Here is a 23688-nt window from a genome sequence, read left to right as displayed (position 1 = left end):
ACTGTTGGCAGCAGAGTCTTTAGATGCGACTGTCGTACTGTCTAAAATTCCCTTGTCTTTCCATCTCTCTCCTCTAAAAACCTCCTAAACACATCTCCTCAGCAAGCTTTTAATCACTCGTTCTCTGGAACAGTATCCATCTTCTACATGTCCATCTGTGAAACACCTTGGAATACTCTTCACCTTAAAGGTGGTATATAAATGCAAGTTGTTTTACTGTACGTTGTCCAATATATTGTCATCTTTTTCCTAACTACTTCATGGTACTGTATATGATTAAATCTTTCCACTGTTTACATAAAATTCCTTTCACATATTAACATTTTATCGGCTAATGAGCTATGCCTTTTAGCAATCACTGTTCCAGCTAGAGAAGATTTTAAATGGACTTTTCTAACTTTCCACAAGAGTAGGAATTTTATAATTTTTTTCTATGACAAATCTAAATAAAGATAAGTCAAAACAACACAATTAACAACGTCAAATGCTTCAAATGTTAAAGGGTAACTGAAAATAACAAAAGTTTTTTAAAAGAAAATCACTTCACAAATTCTGATCTTAATATTTCATTTTATTCAGATTTTTTAAAATTACAATTACACTAACTCCAAATTTATACTTTTAATTTGGAACATGCAAGTTATGGATCTGACCTACAACATACCAGTTTTCCTACTGACAAGCCAGTTTTCAGCCTTACCTTCCAGCCTGTGACTTTGAAATGTAGAAATGTTGCAGTCTGCTAAACTACCCAACTGTTATCAGTAAACGTGCAGAGTGAACTTATAATCATGCAGACATTGACCTGAAAGTAACGAGCTGTATCATCGGGCATTGCAAAACATGCTAAATGGAAAACAGATTGATGATCTGCACTTTACCAACTTTGTTTTCTTATACAGTCACAAAACATACACTGTTAAAATTCCTTACAATCAACCTTTAATGTGAGCAGTTTTTTAACTAAGTCTTCAGTTAATACTATTGTACGCGGTCCTGTTCCGTGTAACACAGGCTTATATGCAAATATTTTGCTCATCCCACCCTGCCTCAACCTTTGTACATAACAGGATTCCTGATTTTCATAACATACAGTAAGAGTTAAAGTAGCACACTATAGAATCTCACCACTAAATGTCCAGTGATGTTAAAGGGCCAATGTCACTGTGGTACAGTTCTTGTGAGATAATTTATCATTTTAAACAGAGGACAGACTCATGATCCACATAATACCAAAATCACAGTGCCAATCATATCTAAGTTAAAAAAATATATTATTTAATCTTCTTGAAACTTTTCCTTTGATATGTAAGGATAAACTGTTTCCAGTGGCAGAAGGGTCGGTAACCAAAGGACACAGAATTAAGGTAATTGGCAAAAGAACCAGAGGCGACATGAGGAAACATTTTTTTATGCAGCGAGCTGTTATGATCTGGAATGCACTGCCTGAAAGGGAGGTGCAAGCAGATTCAATAGTAACTTTCAAAAGGGAATTGGATAAATACTTAAAGGGAAAAAATTTACAGGGCTATGGAGAAAGAGCAGGGGAGTGGGACTAATTGGATAGCTCTTTCAAAGAGCTGGCACAGGCACAGTGAGCCGAACGGCATCCTCCTGTGCTGTTCCCTACTATGATACTAAGATTATAGAAAGGAAAGGGAAGAGGGGGTGGAAGTGGAGAAACAGGGGAAGAGGACGACAATTTAAAAATCTATAATATACACATTCTATTAACTTGCTTTAAATAACTATATGCGCTCCACACACAGCAAAAAATGTGTTGCCTGCATTAGGGAGGGGGAATAGGGTTCAGCGGCACCTTTGGTCAGTTCTGCAGTGCTTTGTTAGCACTGGAGGATGGTCCAAGGCTATGGTAGTACTAGGGAATGGAAAAGCGAGAGTGGGAGAGGTGGAGTTTGGCAGCATGGACATGTCCTTTGATCCAGCGTCACTCTAGAGGCAAACCCTGAGTGGTTTTTTTTTTGTTTAGTATTCTGCACCATTATTGGTACCTGGAGCTATAGAGGCAGTGAGCAGGTTTGGCCCTTTGGAAGGCCGCTGGGGCGAAGGGTTATTGTCCGGAAGAGTAGCGGGGCCGAGTAGTTGGGAGGCAGTGAGGGAGCGGGGGCAGAACTGGGAGGGAGAGAGAGAAGGACGGGCAGGTAGTTGGGAGGGAGAGAGAAGGACGGGCAGGTAGTTGGGCGGGAGAGAGAGAAGGACGGGCAGGTAGTTGGGAGAGAGAGAGAGAAGGACGGGCAGGTAGTTGGGAGAGAGAGAGAGAAGGACGGGCAGGTAGTTGGGAGGGAGAGAGAGAAGGACGGGCAGGTAGTTGGGAGAGAGAGAAGGACGGGCAGGTAGTTGGGAGAGAGAGAGAGAAGGACGGGCAGGTAGTTGGGAGGGAGAGAGAGAAGGACGGGCAGGTAGTTGGGAGGGAGAGAGAGAAGGACGGGCAGGTAGTTGGGAGGGAGAGAGAGAAGGACGGGCAGGTAGTTGGGAGGGAGAGAGAGAAGGACGGGCAGGTAGTTGGGAGAGAGAGAAGGACGGGCAGGTAGTTGGGAGGGAGAGAGAGAAGGACGGGCAGGTAGTTGGGAGGGAGAGAGAGAAGGATAGGCAGGTAGTTGGGAGGGAGAGAGAGGACAGGCAGGTAGTTGGGAGGGAGAGAGAGAAGGACAGGCAGGTAGTTGGGAGGGAGAGAGAGAAGGACAGGCAGGTAGTTGGGAGGGAGAGAGAGAAGGACAGGCAGGTAGTTGGGAGGGAGAGAGAGAGAGAGAAGGACGGGCAGGTAGTTGGGAGAGAGAGAGAGAAGGACGGGCAGGTAGTTGGGAGGGAGAGAGAGAGAGAGAGAGAAGGACGGGCAGGTAGTTGGGAGGAGAGAGAGAAGGACGGGCAGGTAGTTGGGAGAGAGAGAAGGACGGGCAGGTAGTTGGGAGAGAGAGAAGGACGGGCAGGTAGTTGGGGGGGAGAGAGAGAAGGACGGGCAGGTAGTTGGGAGGGAGAGAGAAGGACGGGCAGGTAGTTGGGAGGGAGAGAGAGAAGGACGGGCAGGTAGTTGGGGGGAGAGAGAGAAGGACGGGCAGGTAGTTGGGAGGGAGAGAGAGAAGGACGGGCAGGTAGTTGGGAGGGAGAGAGAAGGACGGGCAGGTAGTTGGGGGGAGAGAGAGAAGGACGGGCAGGTAGTTGGGAGGGAGAGAGAAGGACGGGCAGGTAGTTGGGAGAGAGAGAAGGACGGGCAGGTAGTTGGGAGAGAGAGAGAGAAGGACGGGCAGGTAGTTGGGAGAGAGAGAGAGAAGGACGGGCAGGTAGTTGGGAGAGAGAGAGAGAAGGACGGGCAGGTAGTTGGGAGGGAGAGAGAGAAGGACGGGCAGGTAGTTGGGAGAGAGAGAAGGACGGGCAGGTAGTTGGGAGAGAGAGAGAGAAGGACGGGCAGGTAGTTGGGAGGGAGAGAGAGAAGGACGGGCAGGTAGTTGGGAGGGAGAGAGAGAAGGACAGGCAGGTAGTTGGGAGGGAGAGAGAGAAGGACGGGCAGGTAGTTGGGAGGGAGAGAGAGAAGGACGGGCAGGTAGTTGGGAGAGAGAGAGAGAAGGACGGGCAGGTAGTTGGGAGGGAGAGAGAGAAGGACGGGCAGGTAGTTGGGAGAGAGAGAAGGACGGGCAGGTAGTTGGGAGAGAGAGAGAGAGAAGGACGGGCAGGTAGTTGGGAGAGAGAGAAGGACGGGCAGGTAGTTGGGAGGGAGAGAGAGAAGGACGGGCAGGTAGTTGGGAGAGAGAGAAGGACGGGCAGGTAGTTGGGAGAGAGAGAGAGAAGGACGGGCAGGTAGTTGGGAGGGAGAGAGAGAAGGACGGGCAGGTAGTTGGCAGGGAGAGAGAGAAGGACAGGCAGGTAGTTGGGAGGGAGAGAGAGAAGGACAGGCAGGTAGTTGGGAGGGAGAGAGAGAAGGACAGGCAGGTAGTTGGGAGAGAGAGAAGGACAGGCAGGTAGTTGGGAGGGAGAGAGAGAAGGACGGGCAGGTAGTTGGGAGGGAGAGAGAGAAGGACAGGCAGGTAGTTGGGAGAGAGAGAAGGACGGGCAGGTAGTTGGGAGAGAGAGAAGGACGGGCAGGTAGTTGGGAGAGAGAGAGAAGGACGGGCAGGTAGTTGGGGGGAGAGAGAGAAGGACGGGCAGGTAGTTGGGAGAGAGAGAGAAGGACGGGCAGGTAGTTGGGAGAGAGAGAGAAGGACGGGCAGGTAGTTGGGAGAGAGAGAAGGACGGGCAGGTAGTTGGGAGAGAGAAGGACGGGCAGGTAGTTGGGAGAGAGAAGGACGGGCAGGTAGTTGGGAGAGAGAGAAGGACGGGCAGGTAGTTGGGAGAGAGAGAGAGAAGGACGGGCAGGTAGTTGGGAGAGAGAGAGAGAAGGACGGGCAGGTAGTTGGGAGAGAGAGAGAGAAGGACGGGCAGGTAGTTGGGAGAGAGAGAGAGAAGGACAGGCAGGTAGTTGGGAGAGAGAGAGAGAAGGACGGGCAGGTAGTTGGGAGAGAGAGAGAAGGACGGGCAGGTAGTTGGGAGAGAGAGAGAGAAGGACAGGCAGGTAGTTGGGAGAGAGATAGAGAAGGACGGGCAGGTAGTTGGGAGAGAGAGAGAGAAGGACAGGCAGGTAGTTGGGAGAGAGAGAGAGGACAGGCAGGTAGTTGGGAGAGAGAGAGAGAAGGACAGGCAGGTAGTTGGGAGAGAGAGAGAGAAGGACGGGCAGGTAGTTGGGAGAGAGAGAGAGAAGGACGGGCAGGTAGTTGGGGGGAGAGAGAGAGAAGGACGGGCAGGTAGTTGGGAGGGAGAGAGAGAAGGACGGGCAGGTAGTTGGGAGGGAGAGAGAGAAGGACAGGCAGGTAGTTGGGAGAGAGAGAGAGAAGGACAGGCAGGTAGTTGGGAGAGAGAGAGAAGGACGGGCAGGTAGTTGCGAGAGAGAGAGAAGGACGGGCAGGTAGTTGGGAGAGAGAGAGAAGGACGGGCTGGTAGTTGGGAGGGAGAGAGAGAAGGACGGGCAGGTAGTTGGGACAGAGAGAGAGAAGGACGGGCAGGTAGTTGGGAGAGAGAGAGAAGGACGGGCAGGTAGTTGGGAGGGAGAGAGAGAAGGACGGGCACGTAGTTGGGAGAGAGAGAAGGACGGGCAGGTAGTTGGGAGAGAGAGAGAGAAGGACAGGCAGGTAGTTGGGAGGGAGAGAGAGAAGGACAGGCAGGTAGTTGGGAGGGAGAGAGAGAGAGAGAAGGACGGGCAGGTAGTTGGGAGAGAGAGAGAGAAGGACGGGCAGGTAGTTGGGAGGGAGAGAGAGAGAGAGAGAGAAGGACGGGCAGGTAGTTGGGAGGAGAGAGAGAAGGACGGGCAGGTAGTTGGGAGAGAGAGAAGGACGGGCAGGTAGTTGGGGGGGAGAGAGAGAAGGACGGGCAGGTAGTTGGGAGGGAGAGAGAAGGACGGGCAGGTAGTTGGGAGGGAGAGAGAGAAGGACGGGCAGGTAGTTGGGGGGAGAGAGAGAAGGACGGGCAGGTAGTTGGGGGAGAGAGAGAAGGACGGGCAGGTAGTTGGGAGGGAGAGAGAAGGACGGGCAGGTAGTTGGGGGGAGAGAGAGAAGGACGGGCAGGTAGTTGGGAGGGAGAGAGAAGGACGGGCAGGTAGTTGGGAGAGAGAGAAGGACGGGCAGGTAGTTGGGAGAGAGAGAGAGAAGGACGGGCAGGTAGTTGGGAGAGAGAGAGAGAAGGACGGGCAGGTAGTTGGGAGAGAGAGAGAGAAGGACGGGCAGGTAGTTGGGAGGGAGAGAGAGAAGGACGGGCAGGTAGTTGGGAGAGAGAGAAGGACGGGCAGGTAGTTGGGAGAGAGAGAGAGAAGGACGGGCAGGTAGTTGGGAGGGAGAGAGAGAAGGACGGGCAGGTAGTTGGGAGGGAGAGAGAGAAGGACAGGCAGGTAGTTGGGAGGGAGAGAGAGAAGGACGGGCAGGTAGTTGGGAGGGAGAGAGAGAAGGACGGGCAGGTAGTTGGGAGAGAGAGAGAGAAGGACGGGCAGGTAGTTGGGAGGGAGAGAGAGAAGGACGGGCAGGTAGTTGGGAGAGAGAGAAGGACGGGCAGGTAGTTGGGAGAGAGAGAGAGAGAAGGACGGGCAGGTAGTTGGGAGAGAGAGAAGGACGGGCAGGTAGTTGGGAGGGAGAGAGAGAAGGACGGGCAGGTAGTTGGGAGAGAGAGAAGGACGGGCAGGTAGTTGGGAGAGAGAGAGAGAAGGACGGGCAGGTAGTTGGGAGGGAGAGAGAGAAGGACGGGCAGGTAGTTGGCAGGGAGAGAGAGAAGGACAGGCAGGTAGTTGGGAGGGAGAGAGAGAAGGACAGGCAGGTAGTTGGGAGGGAGAGAGAGAAGGACAGGCAGGTAGTTGGGAGAGAGAGAAGGACAGGCAGGTAGTTGGGAGGGAGAGAGAGAAGGACGGGCAGGTAGTTGGGAGGGAGAGAGAGAAGGACAGGCAGGTAGTTGGGAGAGAGAGAAGGACGGGCAGGTAGTTGGGAGAGAGAGAAGGACGGGCAGGTAGTTGGGAGAGAGAGAGAAGGACGGGCAGGTAGTTGGGGGGAGAGAGAGAAGGACGGGCAGGTAGTTGGGAGAGAGAGAGAAGGACGGGCAGGTAGTTGGGAGAGAGAGAAGGACGGGCAGGTAGTTGGGAGAGAGAAGGACGGGCAGGTAGTTGGGAGAGAGAAGGACGGGCAGGTAGTTGGGAGAGAGAGAAGGACGGGCAGGTAGTTGGGAGAGAGAGAGAGAAGGACGGGCAGGTAGTTGGGAGAGAGAGAGAGAAGGACGGGCAGGTAGTTGGGAGAGAGAGAGAGAAGGACGGGCAGGTAGTTGGGAGAGAGAGAGAGAAGGACAGGCAGGTAGTTGGGAGAGAGAGAGAGAAGGACGGGCAGGTAGTTGGGAGAGAGAGAGAAGGACGGGCAGGTAGTTGGGAGAGAGAGAGAGAAGGACAGGCAGGTAGTTGGGAGAGAGATAGAGAAGGACGGGCAGGTAGTTGGGAGAGAGAGAGAGAAGGACAGGCAGGTAGTTGGGAGAGAGAGAGAGAAGGACAGGCAGGTAGTTGGGAGAGAGAGAGAGAAGGACAGGCAGGTAGTTGGGAGAGAGAGAGAGAAGGACGGGCAGGTAGTTGGGAGAGAGAGAGAGAAGGACGGGCAGGTAGTTGGGGGGAGAGAGAGAGAAGGACGGGCAGGTAGTTGGGAGGGAGAGAGAGAAGGACGGGCAGGTAGTTGGGAGGGAGAGAGAGAAGGACAGGCAGGTAGTTGGGAGAGAGAGAGAGAAGGACAGGCAGGTAGTTGGGAGAGAGAGAGAAGGACGGGCAGGTAGTTGCGAGAGAGAGAGAAGGACGGGCAGGTAGTTGGGAGAGAGAGAGAAGGACGGGCTGGTAGTTGGGAGGGAGAGAGAGAAGGACGGGCAGGTAGTTGGGACAGAGAGAGAGAAGGACGGGCAGGTAGTTGGGAGAGAGAGAGAAGGACGGGCAGGTAGTTGGGAGGGAGAGAGAGAAGGACGGGCACGTAGTTGGGAGAGAGAGAAGGACGGGCAGGTAGTTGGGAGAGAGAGAGAGAAGGACGGGCAGGTAGTTGGGGGGAGAGAGAGAGAAGGACGGGCAGGTAGTTGGGAGGGAGAGAGAAGGACGGGCAGGTAGTTGGGAGGGAGAGAGAAGGACGGGCAGGTAGTTGGGAGAGAGAGAGAGAAGGACGGGCAGGTAGTTGGGAGGGAGAGAGAAGGACGGGCAGGTAGTTGGGAGGGAGAGAGAAGGACGGGCAGGTAGTTGGGGAGAGAGAGAGAAGGACGGGCAGGTAGTTGGGAGAGAGAGAGAAGGACGGGCAGGTAGTTGGGAGAGAGATAGAGAAGGACGGGCAGGTAGTTGGGAGAGAGAGAGAAGGACGGGCAGGTAGTTGGGAGAGAGAGAGAGAAGGACGGGCAGGTAGTTGGGAGAGAGAGAGAAGGACGGGCAGGTAGTTGGGAGGGAGAGAGAGAAGGACGGGCAGGTAGTTGGGAGAGAGAGAAGGACGGGCAGGTAGTTGGGAGAGAGAGAGAGAAGGACGGGCAGGTAGTTGGGGGGAGAGAGAGAGAAGGACGGGCAGGTAGTTGGGAGGGAGAGAGAAGGACGGGCAGGTAGTTGGGAGAGAGAGAGAGAAGGACGGGCAGGTAGTTGGGAGGGAGAGAGAAGGACAGGCAGGTAGTTGGGAGGGAGAGAGAAGGACGGGCAGGTAGTTGGGAGGGAGAGAGAAGGACGGGCAGGTAGTTGGGAGGGAGAGAGAAGGACGGGCAGGTAGTTGGGAGGGAGAGAGAAGGACGGGCAGGTAGTTGGGAGAGAGAGAGAGAAGGACAGGCAGGTAGTTGGGAGAGAGAGAGAGAAGGACAGGCAGGTAGTTGGGAGAGAGAGAGAGGACAGGCAGGTAGTTGGGAGAGAGAGAGAGAAGGACGGGCAGGTAGTTGGGAGAGAGAGAGAGAAGGACGGGCAGGTAGTTGGGGGGAGAGAGAGAGGACGGGCAGGTAGTTGGGAGGGAGAGAGAGAAGGACGGGCAGGTAGTTGGGAGGGAGAGAGAGAAGGACAGGCAGGTAGTTGGGAGAGAGAGAGAGAAGGACAGGCAGGTAGTTGGGAGAGAGAGAGAAGGACGGGCAGGTAGTTGGGAGAGAGAGAGAGAAGGACGGGCAGGTAGTTGGGAGAGAGAGAGAAGGACGGGCAGGTAGTTGGGAGGGAGAGAGAGAAGGACGGGCAGGTAGTTGGGAGGGAGAGAGAGAAGGACGGGCAGGTAGTTGGGAGAGAGAGAAGGACGGGCAGGTAGTTGGGAGAGAGAGAGAGAAGGACGGGCAGGTAGTTGGGGGGAGAGAGAGAGAAGGACGGGCAGGTAGTTGGGAGGGAGAGAGAAGGACGGGCAGGTAGTTGGGAGAGAGAGAGAGAAGGACGGGCAGGTCGTTGGGAGGGAGAGAGAAGGACGGGCAGGTAGTTGGGAGGGAGAGAGAAGGACGGGCAGGTAGTTGGGGAGAGAGAGAGAAGGACGGGCAGGTAGTTGGGAGAGAGAGAGAAGGACGGGCAGGTAGTTGGGAGAGAGATAGAGAAGGACGGGCAGGTAGTTGGGAGAGAGATAGAGAAGGACGGGCAGGTAGTTGGGGGGAGAGAGAGGACGGGCAGGTAGTTGGGGGGAGAGAGAGAGAAGGACGGGCAGGTAGTTGGGGGAGAGAGAGAGAAGGACGGGCAGGTAGTTGGGAGAGAGAGAGAAGGACGGGCAGGTAGTTGGGAGAGAGAGAGAAGGACGGGCAGGTAGTTGGGAGAGAGAGAGAAGGACGGGCAGGTAGTTGGGAGAGAGAGAGAAGGACGGGCAGGTAGTTGGGAGAGAGAGAGAAGGACGGGCAGGTAGTTGGGAGAGAGAGAGAAGGACGGGCAGGTAGTTGGGAGAGAGAGAGAAGGACGGGCAGGTAGTTGGGAGAGAGAGAGAAGGACGGGCAGGTAGTTGGGAGAGAGAGAGAGAAGGACGGGCAGGTAGTTGGGGGGAGAGAGAGAGAAGGACGGGCAGGTAGTTGGGGGGAGAGAGAGAAGGACGGGCAGGTAGTTGGGAGAGAGAGGGAAGGACGGGCAGGTAGTTGGGAGAGAGAGGACGGGCAGGTAGTTGGGCGGGAGAGAGAGAAGGACGGGCAGGTAGTTGGGAGGGAGAGAGAGAAGGACGGGCAGGTAGTTGGGAGAGAGAGAGAAGGACGGGCAGGTAGTTGGGAGAGAGAAGGACGGGCAGGTAGTTGGGGGGAGAGAGAGAAGGACGGGCAGGTAGTTGGGAGGGAGAGAGAGAAGGACGGGCAGGTAGTTGGGGGGAGAGAGAGAAGGACGGGCAGGTAGTTGGGAGGGAGAGAGAGAAGGACGGGCAGGTAGTTGGGAGAGAGAGAAGGACGGGCAGGTAGTTGGGAGAGAGAGAGAGAAGGACGGGCAGGTAGTTGGGAGAGAGAGAAGGACGGGCAGGTAGTTGGGAGGGAGAGAGAGAAGGACGGGCAGGTAGTTGGGAGAGAGAGAAGGACGGGCAGGTAGTTGGGAGAGAGAGAGAGAAGGACGGGCAGGTAGTTGGGGGGAGAGAGAGAGAAGGACGGGCAGGTAGTTGGGAGGGAGAGAGAAGGACGGGCAGGTAGTTGGGAGAGAGAGAGAGAAGGACGGGCAGGTAGTTGGGAGGGAGAGAGAAGGACAGGCAGGTAGTTGGGAGGGAGAGAGAAGGACGGGCAGGTAGTTGGGAGGGAGAGAGAAGGACGGGCAGGTAGTTGGGAGGGAGAGAGAAGGACGGGCAGGTAGTTGGGAGAGAGAGAGAGAAGGACAGGCAGGTAGTTGGGAGAGAGAGAGAGAAGGACAGGCAGGTAGTTGGGAGAGAGAGAGAGGACAGGCAGGTAGTTGGGAGAGAGAGAGAGAAGGACGGGCAGGTAGTTGGGAGAGAGAGAGAGAAGGACGGGCAGGTAGTTGGGGGGAGAGAGAGAGGACGGGCAGGTAGTTGGGAGGGAGAGAGAGAAGGACGGGCAGGTAGTTGGGAGGGAGAGAGAGAAGGACAGGCAGGTAGTTGGGAGAGAGAGAGAGAAGGACAGGCAGGTAGTTGGGAGAGAGAGAAGGACGGGCAGGTAGTTGGGAGAGAGAGAGAGAAGGACGGGCAGGTAGTTGGGAGAGAGAGAGAAGGACGGGCAGGTAGTTGGGAGGGAGAGAGAGAAGGACGGGCAGGTAGTTGGGAGAGAGAGAAGGACGGGCAGGTAGTTGGGAGAGAGAGAGAGAAGGACGGGCAGGTAGTTGGGGGGAGAGAGAGAGAAGGACGGGCAGGTAGTTGGGAGGGAGAGAGAAGGACGGGCAGGTAGTTGGGAGAGAGAGAGAGAAGGACGGGCAGGTCGTTGGGAGGGAGAGAGAAGGACGGGCAGGTAGTTGGGAGGGAGAGAGAAGGACGGGCAGGTAGTTGGGGAGAGAGAGAGAAGGACGGGCAGGTAGTTGGGAGAGAGAGAGAAGGACGGGCAGGTAGTTGGGAGAGAGATAGAGAAGGACGGGCAGGTAGTTGGGAGAGAGATAGAGAAGGACGGGCAGGTAGTTGGGGGAGAGAGAGAGGACGGGCAGGTAGTTGGGGGAGAGAGAGAGAAGGACGGGCAGGTAGTTGGGGGGAGAGAGAGAGAAGGACGGGCAGGTAGTTGGGAGAGAGAGAGAAGGACGGGCAGGTAGTTGGGAGAGAGAGAGAAGGACGGGCAGGTAGTTGGGAGAGAGAGAGAAGGACGGGCAGGTAGTTGGGAGAGAGAGAGAAGGACGGGCAGGTAGTTGGGAGAGAGAGAGAAGGACGGGCAGGTAGTTGGGAGAGAGAGAAGGACGGGCAGGTAGTTGGGAGAGAGAGAGAAGGACGGGCAGGTAGTTGGGAGAGAGAGAGAAGGACGGGCAGGTAGTTGGGAGAGAGAGAGAGAAGGACGGGCAGGTAGTTGGGGGGAGAGAGAGAGAAGGACGGGCAGGTAGTTGGGGGGAGAGAGAGAAGGACGGGCAGGTAGTTGGGAGAGAGAGGACGGGCAGGTAGTTGGGCGGGAGAGAGAGAAGGACGGGCAGGTAGTTGGGAGGGAGAGAGAGAAGGACGGGCAGGTAGTTGGGAGAGAGAGAGAAGGACGGGCAGGTAGTTGGGAGAGAGAAGGACGGGCAGGTAGTTGGGGGGAGAGAGAGAAGGACGGGCAGGTAGTTGGGAGGGAGAGAGAGAAGGACGGGCAGGTAGTTGGGAGGGAGAGAGAGAAGGACGGGCAGGTAGTTGGGGGGAGAGAGAGAAGGACGGGCAGGTAGTTGGGAGGGAGAGAGAGAAGGACGGGCAGGTAGTTGGGAGAGAGAGAAGGACGGGCAGGTAGTTGGGAGAGAGAGAAGGACGGGCAGGTAGTTGGGGGGAGAGAGAGAAGGACGGGCAGGTAGTTGGGGGGAGAGAGAGAAGGACCGGCAGGTAGTTGGGGGAGAGAGAGAAGGACGGGCAGGTAGTTGGGGGGAGAGAGAAGGACGGGCAGGTAGTTGGGGGGAGAGAGAAGGACGGGCAGGTAGTTGGGGGGAGAGAGAGAAGGACGGGCAGGTAGTTGGAGAGAGAGAGAGAAGGACGGGCAGGTAGTTGGGAGAGAGAGAGAGAAGGACGGGCAGGTAGTTGGGAGGGAGAGAGAAGGACGGGCAGGTAGTTGGGAGGGAGAGAGAAGGACGGGCAGGTAGTTGGGAGGGAGAGAGAAGGACGGGCAGGTCGTTGGGGGGGGAAGAGAAGGACGGGCAGGTAGTTGGGGAGAGAGAGAAGGACGGGCAGGTAGTTGGGGAGAGAGAGAAGGACGGGCAGGTAGTTGGGAGGGAGAGAGAGAGAAGGACGGGCAGGTAGTTGGGAGGGAGAGAGAGAGAAGGACGGGCAGGTAGTTGGGAGAGGGAGAGAGAGAGAAGGACGGGCAGGTAGTTGGGAGGGAGAGAGAGAGAAGGACGGGCAGGTAGTTGGGGGGAGAGAGAGAGAGAGAAGGACGGGCAGGTAGTTGGGAGAGAGAGAGAAGGACAGGCAGGTAGTTGGGGGGAGAGAGAAGGACGGGCAGGTAGTTGGGAGAGAGAGAAGGACGGGCAGGTAGTTGAGAGAGAGAGAGAAGGACGGGCAGGTAGTTGAGAGAGAGAGAGAAGGACGGGCAGGTAGTTGGGAGAGAGAGAGAGAAGGACGGGCAGGTAGTTGGGAGAGAGAGAGAGAAGGACGGGCAGGTAGTTGAGAGAGAGAGAGAAGGACGGGCAGGTAGTTGGGAGGGAGAGAGAAGGACGGGCAGGTAGTTGGGAGGGAGAGAGAGAAGGACGGGCAGGTAGTTGGGAGGGAGAGAGAAGGACGGGCAGGTAGTTGGGAGGGAGAGAGAAGGACGGGCAGGTAGTTGGGAGGGAGAGAGAGAAGGACGGGCAGGTAGTTGGGGGGAGAGAGAAGGACGGGCAGGTAGTTGGGAGGGAGAGAGAAGGACGGGCAGGTAGTTGGGAGGGAGAGAGAGAAGGACGGGCAGGTAGTTGGGGGGAGAGAGAAGGACGGGCAGGTAGTTGGGAGGGAGAGAGAGAAGGACGGGCAGGTAGTTGGGAGAGAGAGAAGGACGGGCAGGTAGTTGGGAGAGAGAGAAGGACGGGCAGGTAGTTGGGGGAGAGAGAGAGAAGGACGGGCAGGTAGTTGGGAGGGAGAGAGAAGGACAGGCAGGTAGTTGGGAGAGAGAGAGAGAAGGACGGGCAGGTAGTTGGGAGAGAGAGAGAGAAGGACGGGCAGGTAGTTGGGGGGAGAGAGAGAGAAGGACGGGCAGGTAGTTGGGAGGGAGAGAGAGAAGGACGGGCAGGTAGTTGGGAGGGAGAGAGAGAAGGACAGGCAGGTAGTTGGGAGAGAGAGAGAGAAGGACAGGCAGGTAGTTGGGAGAGAGAGAGAAGGACGGGCAGGTAGTTGCGAGAGAGAGAGAAGGACGGGCAGGTAGTTGGGAGAGAGAGAGAAGGACGGGCTGGTAGTTGGGAGGGAGAGAGAGAAGGACGGGCAGGTAGTTGGGACAGAGAGAGAGAAGGACGGGCAGGTAGTTGGGAGAGAGAGAGAAGGACGGGCAGGTCGTTGGGAGGGAGAGAGAGAAGGACGGGCACGTAGTTGGGAGAGAGAGAAGGACGGGCAGGTAGTTGGGAGAGAGAGAGAGAAGGACAGGCAGGTAGTTGGGAGGGAGAGAGAGAAGGACAGGCAGGTAGTTGGGAGGGAGAGAGAGAGAGAGAAGGACGGGCAGGTAGTTGGGAGAGAGAGAGAGAAGGACGGGCAGGTAGTTGGGAGGGAGAGAGAGAGAGAGAGAGAAGGACGGGCAGGTAGTTGGGAGGAGAGAGAGAAGGACGGGCAGGTAGTTGGGAGAGAGAGAAGGACGGGCAGGTAGTTGGGGGGGAGAGAGAGAAGGACGGGCAGGTAGTTGGGAGGGAGAGAGAAGGACGGGCAGGTAGTTGGGAGGGAGAGAGAGAAGGACGGGCAGGTAGTTGGGAGGGAGAGAGAGAAGGACGGGCAGGTAGTTGGGGGGAGAGAGAGAAGGACGGGCAGGTAGTTGGGGGGAGAGAGAGAAGGACGGGCAGGTAGTTGGGAGGGAGAGAGAAGGACGGGCAGGTAGTTGGGGGGAGAGAGAGAAGGACGGGCAGGTAGTTGGGAGGGAGAGAGAAGGACGGGCAGGTAGTTGGGAGAGAGAGAAGGACGGGCAGGTAGTTGGGAGAGAGAGAGAGAAGGACGGGCAGGTAGTTGGGAGAGAGAGAGAGAAGGACGGGCAGGTAGTTGGGAGAGAGAGAGAGAAGGACGGGCAGGTAGTTGGGAGGGAGAGAGAGAAGGACGGGCAGGTAGTTGGGAGAGAGAGAAGGACGGGCAGGTAGTTGGGAGAGAGAGAGAGAAGGACGGGCAGGTAGTTGGGAGGGAGAGAGAGAAGGACGGGCAGGTAGTTGGGAGGGAGAGAGAGAAGGACAGGCAGGTAGTTGGGAGGGAGAGAGAGAAGGACGGGCAGGTAGTTGGGAGGGAGAGAGAGAAGGACGGGCAGGTAGTTGGGAGAGAGAGAGAGAAGGACGGGCAGGTAGTTGGGAGGGAGAGAGAGAAGGACGGGCAGGTAGTTGGGAGAGAGAGAAGGACGGGCAGGTAGTTGGGAGAGAGAGAGAGAGAAGGACGGGCAGGTAGTTGGGAGAGAGAGAAGGACGGGCAGGTAGTTGGGAGGGAGAGAGAGAAGGACGGGCAGGTAGTTGGGAGAGAGAGAAGGACGGGCAGGTAGTTGGGAGAGAGAGAGAGAAGGACGGGCAGGTAGTTGGGAGGGAGAGAGAGAAGGACGGGCAGGTAGTTGGCAGGGAGAGAGAGAAGGACAGGCAGGTAGTTGGGAGGGAGAGAGAGAAGGACAGGCAGGTAGTTGGGAGGGAGAGAGAGAAGGACAGGCAGGTAGTTGGGAGAGAGAGAAGGACAGGCAGGTAGTTGGGAGGGAGAGAGAGAAGGACGGGCAGGTAGTTGGGAGGGAGAGAGAGAAGGACAGGCAGGTAGTTGGGAGAGAGAGAAGGACGGGCAGGTAGTTGGGAGAGAGAGAAGGACGGGCAGGTAGTTGGGAGAGAGAGAGAAGGACGGGCAGGTAGTTGGGGGGAGAGAGAGAAGGACGGGCAGGTAGTTGGGAGAGAGAGAGAAGGACGGGCAGGTAGTTGGGAGAGAGAGAGAAGGACGGGCAGGTAGTTGGGAGAGAGAGAAGGACGGGCAGGTAGTTGGGAGAGAGAAGGACGGGCAGGTAGTTGGGAGAGAGAAGGACGGGCAGGTAGTTGGGAGAGAGAGAAGGACGGGCAGGTAGTTGGGAGAGAGAGAGAGAAGGACGGGCAGGTAGTTGGGAGAGAGAGAGAGAAGGACGGGCAGGTAGTTGGGAGAGAGAGAGAGAAGGACGGGCAGGTAGTTGGGAGAGAGAGAGAGAAGGACAGGCAGGTAGTTGGGAGAGAGAGAGAGAAGGACGGGCAGGTAGTTGGGAGAGAGAGAGAAGGACGGGCAGGTAGTTGGGAGAGAGAGAGAGAAGGACAGGCAGGTAGTTGGGAGAGAGATAGAGAAGGACGGGCAGGTAGTTGGGAGAGAGAGAGAGAAGGACAGGCAGGTAGTTGGGAGAGAGAGAGAGAAGGACAGGCAGGTAGTTGGGAGAGAGAGAGAGAAGGACAGGCAGGTAGTTGGGAGAGAGAGAGAGAAGGACGGGCAGGTAGTTGGGAGAGAGAGAGAGAAGGACGGGCAGGTAGTTGGGGGGAGAGAGAGAGAAGGACGGGCAGGTAGTTGGGAGGGAGAGAGAGAAGGACGGGCAGGTAGTTGGGAGGGAGAGAGAGAAGGACAGGCAGGTAGTTGGGAGAGAGAGAGAGAAGGACAGGCAGGTAGTTGGGAGAGAGAGAGAAGGACGGGCAGGTAGTTGCGAGAGAGAGAGAAGGACGGGCAGGTAGTTGGGAGAGAGAGAGAAGGACGGGCTGGTAGTTGGGAGGGAGAGAGAGAAGGACGGGCAGGTAGTTGGGACAGAGAGAGAGAAGGACGGGCAGGTAGTTGGGAGAGAGAGAGAAGGACGGGCAGGTAGTTGGGAGGGAGAGAGAGAAGGACGGGCACGTAGTTGGGAGAGAGAGAAGGACGGGCAGGTAGTTGGGAGAGAGAGAGAGAAGGACGGGCAGGTAGTTGGGGGGAGAGAGAGAGAAGGACGGGCAGGTAGTTGGGAGGGAGAGAGAAGGACGGGCAGGTAGTTGGGAGGGAGAGAGAAGGACGGGCAGGTAGTTGGGAGAGAGAGAGAGAAGGACGGGCAGGTAGTTGGGAGGGAGAGAGAAGGACGGGCAGGTAGTTGGGAGGGAGAGAGAAGGACGGGCAGGTAGTTGGGGAGAGAGAGAGAAGGACGGGCAGGTAGTTGGGAGAGAGAGAGAAGGACGGGCAGGTAGTTGGGAGAGAGATAGAGAAGGACGGGCAGGTAGTTGGGAGAGAGAGAAGGACGGGCAGGTAGTTGGGAGAGAGAGAGAGAAGGACGGGCAGGTAGTTGGGAGAGAGAGAGAAGGACGGGCAGGTAGTTGGGAGGGAGAGAGAGAAGGACGGGCAGGTAGTTGGGAGAGAGAGAAGGACGGGCAGGTAGTTGGGAGAGAGAGAGAGAAGGACGGGCAGGTAGTTGGGGGGAGAGAGAGAGAAGGACGGGCAGGTAGTTGGGAGGGAGAGAGAAGGACGGGCAGGTAGTTGGGAGAGAGAGAGAGAAGGACGGGCAGGTAGTTGGGAGGGAGAGAGAAGGACAGGCAGGTAGTTGGGAGGGAGAGAGAAGGACGGGCAGGTAGTTGGGAGGGAGAGAGAAGGACGGGCAGGTAGTTGGGAGGGAGAGAGAAGGACGGGCAGGTAGTTGGGAGGGAGAGAGAAGGACGGGCAGGTAGTTGGGAGAGAGAGAGAGAAGGACAGGCAGGTAGTTGGGAGAGAGAGAGAGAAGGACAGGCAGGTAGTTGGGAGAGAGAGAGAGGACAGGCAGGTAGTTGGGAGAGAGAGAGAGAAGGACGGGCAGGTAGTTGGGAGAGAGAGAGAGAAGGACGGGCAGGTAGTTGGGGGGAGAGAGAGAGGACGGGCAGGTAGTTGGGAGGGAGAGAGAGAAGGACGGGCAGGTAGTTGGGAGGGAGAGAGAGAAGGACAGGCAGGTAGTTGGGAGAGAGAGAGAGAAGGACAGGCAGGTAGTTGGGAGAGAGAGAGAAGGACGGGCAGGTAGTTGGGAGAGAGAGAGAGAAGGACGGGCAGGTAGTTGGGAGAGAGAGAGAAGGACGGGCAGGTAGTTGGGAGGGAGAGAGAGAAGGACGGGCAGGTAGTTGGGAGGGAGAGAGAGAAGGACGGGCAGGTAGTTGGGAGAGAGAGAAGGACGGGCAGGTAGTTGGGAGAGAGAGAGAGAAGGACGGGCAGGTAGTTGGGGGGAGAGAGAGAGAAGGACGGGCAGGTAGTTGGGAGGGACAGAGAAGGACGGGCAGGTAGTTGGGAGAGAGAGAGAGAAGGACGGGCAGGTCGTTGGGAGGGAGAGAGAAGGACGGGCAGGTAGTTGGGAGGGAGAGAGAAGGACGGGCAGGTAGTTGGGGAGAGAGAGAGAAGGACGGGCAGGTAGTTGGGAGAGAGAGAGAAGGACGGGCAGGTAGTTGGGAGAGAGATAGAGAAGGACGGGCAGGTAGTTGGGAGAGAGATAGAGAAGGACGGGCAGGTAGTTGGGGGGAGAGAGAGGACGGGCAGGTAGTTGGGGGGAGAGAGAGAGAAGGACGGGCAGGTAGTTGGGGGGAGAGAGAGAGAAGGACGGGCAGGTAGTTGGGAGAGAGAGAGAAGGACGGGCAGGTAGTTGGGAGAGAGAGAGAAGGACGGGCAGGTAGTTGGGAGAGAGAGAGAAGGACGGGCAGGTAGTTGGGAGAGAGAGAGAAGGACGGGCAGGTAGTTGGGAGAGAGAGAGAAGGACGGGCAGGTAGTTGGGAGAGAGAGAGAAGGACGGGCAGGTAGTTGGGAGAGAGAGAGAAGGACGGGCAGGTAGTTGGGAGAGAGAGAGAAGGACGGGCAGGTAGTTGGGAGAGAGAGAGAGAAGGACGGGCAGGTAGTTGGGGGGAGAGAGAGAGAAGGACGGGCAGGTAGTTGGGGGGAGAGAGAGAAGGACGGGCAGGTAGTTGGGAGAGAGAGGGAAGGACGGGCAGGTAGTTGGGAGAGAGAGGACGGGCAGGTAGTTGGGCGGGAGAGAGAGAAGGACGGGCAGGTAGTTGGGAGGGAGAGAGAGAAGGACGGGCAGGTAGTTGGGAGAGAGAGAGAAGGACGGGCAGGTAGTTGGGAGAGAGAAGGACGGGCAGGTAGTTGGGGGGAGAGAGAGAAGGACGGGCAGGTAGTTGGGAGGGAGAGAGAGAAGGACGGGCAGGTAGTTGGGGGGAGAGAGAGAAGGACGGGCAGGTAGTTGGGAGGGAGAGAGAGAAGGACGGGCAGGTAGTTGGGAGAGAGAGAAGGACGGGCAGGTAGTTGGGAGAGAGAGAGAGAAGGACGGGCAGGTAGTTGGGAGAGAGAGAAGGACGGGCAGGTAGTTGGGAGGGAGAGAGAGAAGGACGGGCAGGTAGTTGGGAGGGAGAGAGAGAAGGACGGGCAGGTAGTTGGGAGAGAGAGAAGGACGGGCAGGTAGTTGGGAGAGAGAGAGAGAAGGACGGGCAGGTAGTTGGGGGAGAGAGAGAGAAGGACGGGCAGGTAGTTGGGAGGGAGAGAGAAGGACGGGCAGGTAGTTGGGAGAGAGAGAGAGAAGGACGGGCAGGTAGTTGGGAGGGAGAGAGAAGGACAGGCAGGTAGTTGGGAGGGAGAGAGAAGGACGGGCAGGTAGTTGGGAGGGAGAGAGAAGGACGGGCAGGTAGTTGGGAGGGAGAGAGAAGGACGGGCAGGTAGTTGGGAGAGAGAGAGAGAAGGACAGGCAGGTAGTTGGGAGAGAGAGAGAGAAGGACAGGCAGGTAGTTGGGAGAGAGAGAGAGGACAGGCAGGTAGTTGGGAGAGAGAGAGAGAAGGACGGGCAGGTAGTTGGGAGAGAGAGAGAGAAGGACGGGCAGGTAGTTGGGGGGAGAGAGAGAGGACGGGCAGGTAGTTGGGAGGGAGAGAGAGAAGGACGGGCAGGTAGTTGGGAGGGAGAGAGAGAAGGACAGGCAGGTAGTTGGGAGAGAGAGAGAGAAGGACAGGCAGGTAGTTGGGAGAGAGAGAAGGACGGGCAGGTAGTTGGGAGAGAGAGAGAGAAGGACGGGCAGGTAGTTGGGAGAGAGAGAGAAGGACGGGCAGGTAGTTGGGAGGGAGAGAGAGAAGGACGGGCAGGTAGTTGGGAGAGAGAGAAGGACGGGCAGGTAGTTGGGAGAGAGAGAGAGAAGGACGGGCAGGTAGTTGGGGGGAGAGAGAGAGAAGGACGGGCAGGTAGTTGGGAGGGAGAGAGAAGGACGGGCAGGTAGTTGGGAGAGAGAGAGAGAAGGACGGGCAGGTCGTTGGGAGGGAGAGAGAAGGACGGGCAGGTAGTTGGGAGGGAGAGAGAAGGACGGGCAGGTAGTTGGGGAGAGAGAGAGAAGGACGGGCAGGTAGTTGGGAGAGAGAGAGAAGGACGGGCAGGTAGTTGGGAGAGAGATAGAGAAGGACGGGCAGGTAGTTGGGAGAGAGATAGAGAAGGACGGGCAGGTAGTTGGGGGGAGAGAGAGGACGGGCAGGTAGTTGGGGGGAGAGAGAGAGAAGGACGGGCAGGTAGTTGGGGGGAGAGAGAGAGAAGGACGGGCAGGTAGTTGGGAGAGAGAGAGAAGGACGGGCAGGTAGTTGGGAGAGAGAGAGAAGGACGGGCAGGTAGTTGGGAGAGAGAGAGAAGGACGGGCAGGTAGTTGGGAGAGAGAGAGAAGGACGGGCAGGTAGTTGGGAGAGAGAGAGAAGGACGGGCAGGTAGTTGGGAGAGAGAGAAGGACGGGCAGGTAGTTGGGAGAGAGAGAGAAGGACGGGCAGGTAGTTGGGAGAGAGAGAGAAGGACGGGCAGGTAGTTGGGAGAGAGAGAGAGAAGGACGGGCAGGTAGTTGGGGGGAGAGAGAGAGAAGGACGGGCAGGTAGTTGGGGGGAGAGAGAGAAGGACGGGCAGGTAGTTGGGAGAGAGAGGACGGGCAGGTAGTTGGGCGGGAGAGAGAGAAGGACGGGCAGGTAGTTGGGAGGGAGAGAGAGAAGGACGGGCAGGTAGTTGGGAGAGAGAGAGAAGGACGGGCAGGTAGTTGGGAGAGAGAAGGACGGGCAGGTAGTTGGGGGGAGAGAGAGAAGGACGGGCAGGTAGTTGGGAGGGAGAGAGAGAAGGACGGGCAGGTAGTTGGGAGGGAGAGAGAGAAGGACGGGCAGGTAGTTGGGGGGAGAGAGAGAAGGACGGGCAGGTAGTTGGGAGGGAGAGAGAGAAGGACGGGCAGGTAGTTGGGAGAGAGAGAAGGACGGGCAGGTAGTTGGGAGAGAGAGAAGGACGGGCAGGTAGTTGGGGGGAGAGAGAGAAGGACGGGCAGGTAGTTGGGGGGAGAGAGAGAAGGACCGGCAGGTAGTTGGGGGAGAGAGAGAAGGACGGGCAGGTAGTTGGGGGGAGAGAGAAGGACGGGCAGGTAGTTGGGGGGAGAGAGAAGGACGGGCAGGTAGTTGGGGGGAGAGAGAGAAGGACGGGCAGGTAGTTGGAGAGAGAGAGAGAAGGACGGGCAGGTAGTTGGGAGAGAGAGAGAGAAGGACGGGCAGGTAGTTGGGAGGGAGAGAGAAGGACGGGCAGGTAGTTGGGAGGGAGAGAGAAGGACGGGCAGGTAGTTGGGAGGGAGAGAGAAGGACGGGCAGGTCGTTGGGGGGGGAGAGAAGGACGGGCAGGTAGTTGGGGAGAGAGAGAAGGACGGGCAGGTAGTTGGGGAGAGAGAGAAGGACGGGCAGGTAGTTGGGAGGGAGAGAGAGAGAAGGACGGGCAGGTAGTTGGGAGGGAGAGAGAGAGAAGGACGGGCAGGTAGTTGGGAGAGGGAGAGAGAGAGAAGGACGGGCAGGTAGTTGGGAGGGAGAGAGAGAGAAGGACGGGCAGGTAGTTGGGGGGAGAGAGAGAGAGAGAAGGACGGGCAGGTAGTTGGGAGAGAGAGAGAAGGACAGGCAGGTAGTTGGGGGGAGAGAGAAGGACGGGCAGGTAGTTGGGAGAGAGAGAAGGACGGGCAGGTAGTTGAGAGAGAGAGAGAGAAGGACGGGCAGGTAGTTGAGAGAGAGAGAGAAGGACGGGCAGGTAGTTGGGAGAGAGAGAGAGAAGGACGGGCAGGTAGTTGGGAGAGAGAGAGAGAAGGACGGGCAGGTAGTTGAGAGAGAGAGAGAAGGACGGGCAGGTAGTTGGGAGGGAGAGAGAAGGACGGGCAGGTAGTTGGGAGGGAGAGAGAGAAGGACGGGCAGGTAGTTGGGAGGGAGAGAGAAGGACGGGCAGGTAGTTGGGAGGGAGAGAGAAGGACGGGCAGGTAGTTGGGAGGGAGAGAGAGAAGGACGGGCAGGTAGTTGGGGGGAGAGAGAAGGACGGGCAGGTAGTTGGGAGGGAGAGAGAAGGACGGGCAGGTAGTTGGGAGGGAGAGAGAGAAGGACGGGCAGGTAGTTGGGGGGAGAGAGAAGGACGGGCAGGTAGTTGGGAGGGAGAGAGAGAAGGACGGGCAGGTAGTTGGGAGAGAGAGAAGGACGGGCAGGTAGTTGGGAGAGAGAGAAGGACGGGCAGGTAGTTGGGGGAGAGAGAGAGAAGGACGGGCAGGTAGTTGGGAGGGAGAGAGAAGGACGGGCAGGTAGTTGGGAGGGAGAGAGAGAAGGACGGGCAGGTAGTTGGGGGGAGAGAGAGAAGGACGGGCAGGTAGTTGGGGGGAGAGAGAGAGAAGGACGGGCAGGTAGTTGGGGGGAGAGAGAGAAGGACGGGCAGGTAGTTGGGGGGAGAGAGAGAGAAGGACGGGCAGGTAGTTGGGAGAGAGAGAGAAGGACGGGCAGGTAGTTGAGAGAGAGAGAGAGAAGGACGGGCAGGTAGTTGGGGGGAGAGAGAGAAGGACGGGCAGGTAGTTGGGGGGAGAGAGAGAAGGACGGGCAGGTAGTTGAGAGAGAGAGAGAGAAGGACGGGCAGGTAGTTGGGAGAGAGAGAGAGAAGGACGGGCAGGTAGTTGGGAGAGAGAGAGAGAAGGACGGGCAGGTAGTTGAGAGAGAGAGAAGGACGGGCAGGTAGTTGGGAGGGAGAGAGAAGGACGGGCAGGTAGTTGGGAGGGAGAGAGAGAAGGACGGGCAGGTAGTTGGGAGAGAGAGAGAAGGACGGGCAGGTAGTTGAGAGAGAGAGAGAGAAGGACGGGCAGGTAGTTGGGGGGAGAGAGAGAAGGACAGGCAGGTAGTTGGGAGAGAGAGAGAAGGACGGGCAGGTAGTTGGGGAGAGAGAGAAGGACGGGCAGGTAGTTGGGAGAGAGAGAGAAGGACGGGCAGGTAGTTGGGGGGAGAGAGAGAAGGACGGGCAGGTAGTTGGGAGAGAGAGAGAGAAGGACGGGCAGGTAGTTGGGGGGAGAGAGAGAAGGACGGGCAGGTAGTTGGGGAGAGAGAGAAGGACGGGCAGGTAGTTGGGGGGAGAGAGAGAAGGACGGGCAGGTAGTTGGGAGAGAGAGAAGGACGGGCAGGTAGTTGGGAGGGAGAGAAGGACGGGCAGGTAGTTGGGAGAGAGAGAGAAGGACGGGCAGGTAGTTGGGAGAGAGAGAGAAGGACGGGCAGGTAGTTGGGGGGAGAGAGAGAGAAGGACGGGCAGGTAGTTGAGAGAGAGAGAGAGAAGGACGGGCAGGTAGTTGGGAGAGAGAGAGAGAGAAGGACGGGCAGGCGGGACAGGGCAGGAGGCGGGGAGCTGGTGTGGAAAACACTGGGTGAAGGGACGATGGGCCGTCGGGGGAGCACTAGGGGTGGCGCCAGGCAGCAAGACAGCCACAGAAAACAGGAATTGGAAAGTGGCAACATGTTTTATATATAAAAAGTTACCGAGGAAGAACCTCAGTTTACCTGCAGGCAACCAAGATGGCGGACCCTGGCGGCTGGATTCGCTCCCAGGTGCCAACTAGTGGCCAGGTTGTGTCATTACAAATAGCGCCAAATTCACACCAGCCCTTGGGGGGGGGGGGGGGCGGGGTTATAATTGGGGTGGGTGGGAGTTAACCAAAAAAATAAATATGACAAGAGGAATTAAAGTTTTATAGGCAGGAAGTAAAACTTTTAATAAGATACTAGTCGATTAAAAATGGTGCAGGTGGGAAATCAGGTGACTGTACCTCCCCACGTCCCCCCTCTCCGTCCTTTTGCGCCACCCCATTTCTTGACCTGTTCAAGAGGAGTATCAATCATCTCTTGATGGCCCTAATACAAGGGTGTTCCTCATACCCGTCACAGGTCACATAACGCACCCGTGTTGGAGTACCGCTTGTTGATTGAGCGAAGATACGCACGAGTAGCCGCATTTAAACTCAAGCTGGGTGTCAGCAAACTGATAGTTGGCCAGTAAAGTAGAAACACATGTTTTATTCTATTAATTGAGAAACCCAGTAAAAGTCCAAGGCTGAAACCATCGGAAAAGTAAAGGAGAACATGAGGGAAATGAGGAAATAATGATTAGTGTCACCAAGCTCATGTTTAAAAACCCTGCATATTGGAGGAGGAGACGGTAATTGAGGGAACCAAGGAGTTCCACAGTTTTGTGGTCCTGGGCAGTGGTCTTTTCTTCTGGCCA

At 56.9% G+C, this 23688-nt stretch overlaps 1 protein-coding gene across 3 annotated transcripts in view; it reads right to left on the bottom strand.

Moving 5' to 3' along the window:
• The window catches only part of allc (allantoicase), a 71220-nt gene extending 48184 nt beyond the window's left edge, over nt 1-23036 (bottom strand). Inside the window, exon 1 of one of the 3 annotated variants that reach the window (XM_067984229.1) lies at nt 22968-23036. The gene's annotated coding sequence lies outside the window, so the exon portion shown is untranslated. Of the gene's footprint in view, nt 1-700; nt 799-22967 lie in introns of those variants that run through there. The other 2 variants (XM_067984228.1, XM_067984232.1) reach the window with 2 other exon arrangements.
• Nucleotides 23037-23688: the final 652 nt, after the last annotated feature.

This window comes from Heptranchias perlo, chromosome 5, assembly GCF_035084215.1.
Source record: "Heptranchias perlo isolate sHepPer1 chromosome 5, sHepPer1.hap1, whole genome shotgun sequence".
Classification (NCBI taxonomy): domain Eukaryota; kingdom Metazoa; phylum Chordata; class Chondrichthyes; order Hexanchiformes; family Hexanchidae; genus Heptranchias; species Heptranchias perlo.
Note: the sequence above shows the minus strand (reverse complement) of the source record. Positions and strands in the feature narration are given on the sequence as shown.